Source organism: Bison bison, unplaced genomic scaffold (genome assembly GCF_000754665.1).
Source record: "Bison bison bison isolate TAMUID 2011002044 unplaced genomic scaffold, Bison_UMD1.0 scf7180017864472, whole genome shotgun sequence".
Lineage (NCBI taxonomy): Eukaryota > Metazoa > Chordata > Mammalia > Artiodactyla > Bovidae > Bison > Bison bison.
The window spans coordinates 286,505-295,072 of record NW_011495033.1 but is presented as its reverse complement, the minus strand read 5'-3'; the positions used below and the strand labels follow the sequence as shown (position 1 = coordinate 295,072).

The window sequence follows — 8,568 nt, the reverse complement described above, 5'->3', positions numbered from 1 at the left end:
GCGGGCGGGCGAGGGCGCGGCCGGGCACTGCCGGCGGCCTCGCCATGTCCCAGCCGGCGGGCAGGATGCATTGCCGAAAGGCTGGGATCCGCGCCGCCGTGGTGCTCATCGGACTCCTGCACAAATCCCGAAAGCAGAGTAAAGAGAAAAGGTAACGCCTGGCGGCGCCACCTCCCTCTTCCCGCCGCTTTCGGGCTCAATCCCCGTTTTCTTTGGGGTGGACTTTTCCAAGAGAGCATTTGGCTCCGAGCTGGATGGGAGAAAGGCCTCCACTCTGGGCGCCGTCGGGCGAGCGAGTTCGGAGCTTAGCCCCGGACACTGGCTGTTATGGGAAAAAGCCCAGTCAGGGCATTGGCTGAATCGGGGATGGGGGGAACGGTGGGTGAGCGCGGCCGGGAGGATCATTCGGACTCCATCCCCCACAGAGGGGCACCAGATCCTTCACCCCTACTCCTCGAATTTGCCTAGCGCGGCGTCCTTCCCAAAGCCTGCAGCGCGGGTACCATTGAATCGACCCGGGCGACAGTCCCTGGCTCAGGCCCCGACCCGAGTGGCCCAATGCGCTGGAGATGCCATTTGCTTCTCTGCAACTTGGCTGAGCCCGCGAGGGGCCGGCCAGGTTGGGATCTGCTGGCTTCGTGCACGATGCCGTCAGGCCAGGAGCAAGTTTGGAGGTTGTCTATCACCTCCACCCCCGCCTCCGTGTCTCTCTGTCTTTGGGTTTCTCTGTCTTTCACCATTCTTGGGTTTACTCTCGTGTTTGCTCCTGAATGTTGAAAATCGTTCTCCCAGGCTGTTTCAGAGATAGGCTGGAGGGCCTGTGGGGGTGAGAGATGTGGGGTTTGGGATGGGCAAAGGAGCTTTGGAGGCACCTTCCTGGACCCACAAAACCCCAGGGAGCTGGCCATACAGGCTGGCAGAGCCTCTGTCCTCTATAGGGTACATGAGCCCAAAGTCTGCCAGCAACTGGGGGTCATTAGAGTTGACTGTCCACAGACATGTGGTGGGGGTGTGGGGCAGACTGGTGGCCCTGCTGTATTCTAATTTCCAGAGACGTTCAGAGTTAGTGCTGCATTCTACGTTGATCAAGGGCTCAGACAAGGACAATGGAGCCAGAGAATACCTGGGTGGTGACTGGTGGCCCCTGGGCTCACCCAGAAGTTGGGTGTGCCCGGGGGAGGTGGTGGGCAGTGAAGTGGAGCACTTGGAGCAACCGGCATGGGTTGCCCCCCACAGTCCGGCTGTCTTCTGTCCCTCTCGTCCCCCTTCCTATAATGTAATTCAGTGTTTCCCACAGCCTGGGATGAATCTCCAGTGAAGTAACTGAAGGTGGTTAAGCATGAAATAGCATTGAGTCACCTAGTGAGAAAGTTCTTCCCTTTTCAGTTCTCTGCTAATCCTTGTGATTTCTTCAAGGGGCAAGTTTCAGGTTGGTGCTAGTCTGACTTTAACACCTTTTAAACACTTGCTAATCTCCCACTTATAACAAAGAGAGAGCAGACCTCTGGCTCAGGGCCTTTAAGTGGGGGAACAGTGCCTGCCTGCAACTTACGTTGTTTTTGTAGGGTTTATTTTTAGGATTCTGTCCTGGCTATGGCCAGTGGTACTGATGTTCTCTCTTGCAGTGGTGATATGAAGCATCACTTTAAATTAGCCGAATCAAGTCACAAGAATGAGTCTATTTAGTAGAAATGGTACAGATGGTGTAGAACATAGCACAAATTCTGCAGGTGATCTAGGAATGAATGATGCTCAGGACGCACTTGTCTAGCAGAAAAAGCTGCCAGAGGGACTCAGGACCTCAGGGCTCCAGGTCTGGGCCCCATTCTCCCCTAGACTTTGATTCTCATCCATTCCCTGCTCTTTGGCATTTTATATGTACAGATGAGCAAGCCAGCCCTCTACAGTCAGAAAGATACGGGGTAGCTGCTCCAAGACAACCTGGACCTGTTTTGAGGGATGAGAAGGGAGGCATGCTCCATGGAAAGGCAGCTAGTTGAGAATAGCTCCTGTCTCTGAGTGTTGAACGTGGATGTGTGACAGAGGCCCAGAAGCTCTAGTCCCCCCTCCTCTCTTGACCGTGACATGATGGAGTTCATCTCTCTGAGCCTCAGTTTCTGCATCCCCACAAAAGGCATGCAAGGCTCAAGGGAGATGATGTGGGTCATGATGCATCTGATAGGTAGGAAGTACTGCATGAGGATGGAGGGATTTCAGCAGATCGCTCCCATTCTCCTCTCTCTGCGCCCGTGTGCTGGAAACCACGGTAAGATGGCAGGTGGTGACAGCCCCACCAGTGGTCCAGACCAGCTGTGTGTGGACTGAGAAGGCAGCCAGGTGGGTGTGGGCCTGAGCAGAGAGAGTGTGGGCTTGGGGGGCTGCAGTGAGGCGCAGGGCAGGACTTGGACAGGGAACAGGAAGGGATTGGCCCAGGTGAGGATGCCCCAGGCTCCTGGTACTTGTGTTTCCTCCTGGCTGTTCTGTGCTTTTCCCTGCAATGCAGGCAGACAGTGGTGACCCTCTCAGCCTCTGCCTTTGTCCTGTTTTTCTGTTGCTCCTGCTATGCTGATGGCTCTGGCCGTGGATTTAACCTGCCAAGGAGAGAGAGGGCTTGCTTTCATGCTTGTGCTGAACGACCTTTACTTCCCTTGCTGTTTGTTATCTGGAGTTTCTTTGTCTCTGAGTGTCTGAAATCAGTGCACACGATTGACCCTTACTCTGCAGGCACTGGCCATGGGGGCCCTGGAGCAGGCTGCAGCTGCCAGCCTCTCTTAAGCACTTCCTAAGCTCCATGCTGAGTGTGAAATTTGCCGAGTTCCTCCTTCTTCCCCCATCTCATCACAGGGTCAGGTCAGATTCAGGTCCCCTTGTCATCCATCCCAGAAGGCTTGATTCACCCATCGATCTTCCCAGCACCTCTAATTGACAGGCCTGTGCGGATAATACTCCTGGCTGTTGGCCATGAGGGATGGAAGGTACTGTGTGTCTTGTAGTAATGGCCCAGTGGTCCTTCATCTTCCTGCCCTCCCCAGGCCACTTGGAAATATTGTTTGGGAGGGGGAGGGAGGTATGCCAGGCAGAGTGGTTACAACATTGGTAATCCATACGGGCGCAGAAGCAGGAGACTTCCAGGAACTCTTGGTAGGTCCTGAGAACTATACCAGAAGCGCCAGCCTCAGATTGCCTCCTGGAGAAATGGGAGTGGGGCTCACCAGCCTTGATCTGATGGCTCTGTGGGAGATTTGGGACAACCTGGAGGTCCTGCTTCTTTCCTACCATCTTCCAGGAATTCTAGCACCTGTGATCTTATGGAAACAATGTTGTATTTGAGAGGGGATTGAATTTGAATGTGGTTCCAAGGAGGCACCTAAACAAAGCCTTCCTTGGTGATGGCAATTTGGAAGCCCCTGTAGTGGAGAGCACCTTTTTCTTTTCTTTTCTTTCTTTCTTTACTTGGCTGCTCTGGGTCTTAGTTTCAGCATTCAAGATCTTTTAGTTGCTCCATATGGGATCTCGTTCCCTGGCCGGGGATCAAACCTGGACCCCTTGCATTGGGAACACAGAGTCTTAGCCACCGGATCACCAGGGAAGTCCCTGGAGAGCTGCTTTAGAGTGCTCTGATTTTCAAAGCATATAGATGTGGCAGAGCGGGGTAAGATCCAGAGAATGGCTTCAGTAATCATAGAAGTGGGTGATGAGGCGGGTGGTGCCCTCTGAAGGGGTGATAGCTTATGGTGTACAGTGTCAGTTTTGTGATCTCCGAAGAAGAAGATGCAGCTTTGGGACCAGGGACCAGGCTCGATCACTCAAGAGTTTTTGTGTAGCAGTATCAAAGTATGGAAAGGGTCAGAGAAAGCTTCTGACATAGACATCAGAAGGGGGACGGAGAGTGTCCCCCTTGCTAGTCTTGTGAAGTGAAGTGAAGTTGCTCAGTCGTGTCCGACTCTTTGTGACCCCATGGACTGTAGCCTACCAGGCTCCTCCATCCATGGGATTTTCCAGGCAAGAGTACTGGAGTGGGTTGCCATTTCCTTCTCCAGGAGATCTTCCCAACCCAGGGATTGAACCTGGGTCTCCCACATTGCAGGCAGATGCTTTACTGTTTGAGCCACCAGGAGGCTTTATATACTTTCATCAGACCCACTCCCACAACATATATCTTAAATTAACAAGATTAGAACTAACAATAGAAAGGTCTTACCAGACCCACTCCCACAGTATACAAGTTTTAAGATAACAAGATTAGTCAGAGGGTTCTTGTTAAGGAGAAACATATCCTTGAGCAAGATACATTGTTATATTGACTAAGACAAGGCAATGTAGAAAAAAATATTTGCCCTTTTCTCCTCCTTGAGAGCCTCAGACCCCTTTCTCCTCCTCCTTGGGGACTCTGGACTTCTTATCAACCTGCCTAAGAATTGACTCAGGGGCAACGGGCATCTTTGGCAGTTGGTTCGAAACAGGGGAACATAATCAAAATATTTACCTTCTGAAATGTGTGGATAAAGTCCGTGTGGCTGCAGGTGTGACATTCTGAACTGAAGAGAGGTCATTTAGCATAAATGAAAGAAAAATCCACATCTTACAGGGGGTAGTTATTTTGGGACAACTCTCACCATGGGGTTTACAAGGAGGAAAATATAAATTCACTCATCATTCAGCAAGTCACTCATGGCAGGCTCTGTGGGACAGAACAGTGACTCTAACGAACCTGATCCCTCCATGGTGGGACGTAATGTACAGAGGGTTAATCCTGTGTAGGTTATTAGAAAAATCTCATCCTTGGCTTAAAAAAAACCCAGCTTTTTATTGTGAAACTTTTAAAGCATGCACAAAATTGGAGAGAATGGTCTAATACAATACCCAGTTTCAGCTTTTATCAACTCATGGCCAATCTTATTTCATTTATTTACTAATTCACTCCCCCGCAAGATTATTTTGAAGTAAATCCCAGACTTTATATCATTTCATTCTTAAATATTTCATGCATCTTAAAGATAAGAATTCTTCTGAAAAACTAGCAATGATCATACCCCCTAAGTTAACAATAATTTCTTAATATCACATTCAGTCAGTGTTCAGATTTCCCTTATTGCCTCTTAAAAGTTTTATTTTTTATTTAGATTTTATGGTTCATTTACTGTCTCATATCCCCCCAGTCAAAGATGATTATTTCTTTTTTTTACCTCATAAAAGTTTTTCTAAAGTGTTTTGGGGTTAAGATTCACAAAATCCAGTGTGATTGGTGATACGTCTCATTATAAGTTTTCTCCTACAACTCTTTTTTTTTCTTTCCTCCTTATAATTTCTTTATCGAAGAAAGTGGGTTACTTGTCTTGGGGAGTTTCCCACAATCAGGATTTTGTGGATGGAGTCTCTGGGTGTCATTTAACTTGTTCTCCTTTCCTCTATGTAAGTGTCAGTGGTATTTAGTTTTAGAGGCTACAGTAGATTTGGGTATGTTTTTTTTTTTTTTGGTGAGACTATGCTAGTGGAAGTTGGGCTTCCCTGGTGGCTCAGATGGTAAAAAATATGCCTGCAGTGCAGGAGACCAGGGTTCGATGTCTGGGTTGGGAAGATCCCCTGGAGAAGGAAATGGCAACCCACTCCAGTATTCTTGCCTGGAGGATTCCATGGACAGAGAAACTCGGTGGGCTACAGTCCATGGGGTCACAAAGAGTCAGACATGACTGAGCGACTAACACTATGCTAGTGGAAGGACCCCCAGGCGGCGCAGTGGTAAAGCAGCATGCCAGTGCAGAAGATGTAGGACACCAGGTTCGATCCCTGGGTCGGGAAGATGCCCTGGAGGAGGAAATGGCAACCCACTCCAGTATTCTTGCCTGGGAAATCCCATGGACAGAGGAGCCTGGAGGGCTACAGTCCATGGGGTCTCAAAGAGTCAGACATGACTGAGTGACTGAGCACGCATATACACTAGTGAAGTTGTCCAGTTGTCTGCTTTTGTGATATCAGCAGTCACTGATTGCTTTGTCCTTAGGGTTTGAAGGCTGGTGTCATGGATGATACCTGGGTTCTCACATGGGAGAGCTGGTGCCAGCCCTTCGAGCTGCGTGGAGTCTGAGCCTGAGGAGTGTCCAAGAGTACTGGCCTTTGAGCCCCAGAGTCCCGGGGCTGGAAAGGGTGCAAGGCAGGAGCTGGTCTGCTCCCAGGCCCCGGAACAGATGGCCGCTTGTTCTCATCTTAGGAGGTGACTTGGTCCTGCCCTCTGCGGAAGGGCCTGGTCTTCACCCTTTCTTGTCTCATGCTTGAGCCAGTTGCTATCGTTGCTTTAAAGAACAAACCTCTCCCTTTAACCAGCTTCCCATTTTTAACCTCATTGCAAGTCTGAGGAGTTAAGGAACAGAATTTGAGGTGTAAATGAGTGTATTAGATTCCTTTTGAACCATTATTTTAATCTTCTAATTGGTCTCCTCACTTCTTGTCCCCCTTACCTCTTCTCCTGACAGTTGCCACAGTGGAGTTTTAAAAATTCAAATATAAAACAATACAAAAAAATTCAAATACGATCAAGTCTGTCTACTGCAAGAAGCTCTCCATGGGCTTTCCATTATACTTTATTTTTAAAATTTTATTTTTTAAAGTTTTTTTTTTTTAATGGCTTTATTTATTTTTGGAGCTGTGCAGCATGTGGGATCTTTGTTTCTCGATCAGGGATTGAACCTGCATCCCTTCTGTTAGAAGCATGAAGTCTTAACCACTGGACCACAGGGAAGTGGCTCCATTACACGTGAAATGAAATCTAAAATCTGAAGCTGGGTCCACGTCCCCTCCCTGGTTCTATGAACTTACCTCTGACCTTGTTCCCCCTCCCCACTGTGATCATTGTACTTCAGTGGCAAAGGCCTTCTCTCTGTTTCTGGAACATGCCAAGGTTGCTTCTACCCCAGGCCTTTTACACATGTTATTTACCGTGACTTCACTAACCATGCGGAGAAGGCAATGGCACCCCACTCCAGTACTCTTGCCTGGAAAATCCCATGGATGGAGGAGCCTGGTAGGCTGCAGTCCATGGGGTCGCTAAGAGTTGGGCACGACTGAGCGACTTCACTTTCACTTTTCACTTTCATGCATTGGAGAAGGAAATGGCAACCCATTCCAGTGTTCTTGCCTGGAGAATCCCAGGGACCGGGGAGCCTGGTGGGCTGCCATCTATGGGGTCGCACAGAGTCGGACATGACTGAAGCGACTTGGCAGCAGCAGCACTAACCATGCTTCCTCATCACCTGGCTCTCAACTCAGATATCATCTCCTCCAAAGGGACTCCTCTGACCATCCAACCTAAGCAACTCATTCCAGCCGTTACAACTTTACCTTGATTTATTTCCTCCGTGGCACTTACCGTTAACTGATATCATTTAGCATGGGTAATAAACAATTCATTGACTATCTCCTCCCCTAGAAGGCGAGTTGTCTGAGAGCAAGGACTTTGCCTTTTTCACATCATTGCTGAGAACAGGAGCGCTCGGTAAATATTTACTGAATGAATGAGTGGGTGCTCATGAGACTCACTGACCCCTCAGGTGAAATGTGCTCACTGCTTCTTACCTTGAAGTCCTCTTAATACTGTAGTGCTCTCTGAGATGGGTTTCAAGATGTCCCTTTTCTTTCTGTCTCTTTTTTTGGCCATACCATGTAGCCTGCAGAACTTCCCTGACCGGGGATGGAACCTGTGCCCTCTGCAGTGGAAGCATGGAGTCTCAACCACTGGGCCACCAGGGAGCTAGCTCCTTTCTTGTCTGCGATTTCCCCCCTTGCCTCTTGTTCCTTTCCTTCCACAAGAGATTTTGGGGAGAAATGAACCAGATCACTTGCACGTGGGTATTTTTCACGTTATTCCTCTGACTCCTTCCTGCCTCTGCGTGGTTCAGGGACCCATAGATGGGAGGGTCCCGGCTGAGTCCAGCCCATCCTGAAGCTGCAACTGGGACACCAGGACTGTCCTGACTCTGGGTTCCTAGATTTCGGGTCCTGGAGCTGCTACCCGACAGGCAGAAGCGGGGTCCCTTCATTCATGCCAAAGAGGGGCCAGTGGGCGCCTGAATTAGCAATCAGTCTCCGTTAGCAAATATATATATTTTTTGAAATGTAGCTTTATCTCTTGGGAGCCCGTGTAGTGCACAGATGGCTGGTTACCAGGATGTTGCCAAATAGAGGGCTTGCCAGGCTCGCTTGGTTAAACCAGCGAGAATCACTTCTGTGCGCTCGGGGGCTGCTGAAGGGCTCAGGAAGTTTCTCAGTCATTTTAAGCAGATGAGGCACCCCCTCACCCTCAGCCTGGTCCCCACCCCACCCCACACCTGCCCGACAAACGGAGTTTATTTGCCTCCGGAATCCATAAAAAATAAAGGAGGTAGGCAAGATGATTTCAGGTGGACAAGCATTTTTTGTTTTAATAGCTATTAAAAAAAAAAAAATTCTGGCAAGTGATGCTGGTTTTCTGTGTATGGCACTTACATAATGCTTTAAAAAAGTAAGTTTGTTTAAGTAAAAAATTGCGAATTAATTTAAAGAGAAGTGTTAAGAGAAGTAATAGGTGGTACGCGG

The 8,568-nt window shown here is 49.0% G+C and overlaps 1 protein-coding gene across 1 annotated transcript in view; it reads left to right on the top strand.

The window, feature by feature from the left end:
- Positions 1 to 8,568, top strand: part of RAP1GAP2 (RAP1 GTPase activating protein 2) — a 186,729-nt gene that overhangs the window by 39,862 nt on the left and 138,299 nt on the right. The window lies entirely within an intron of this gene.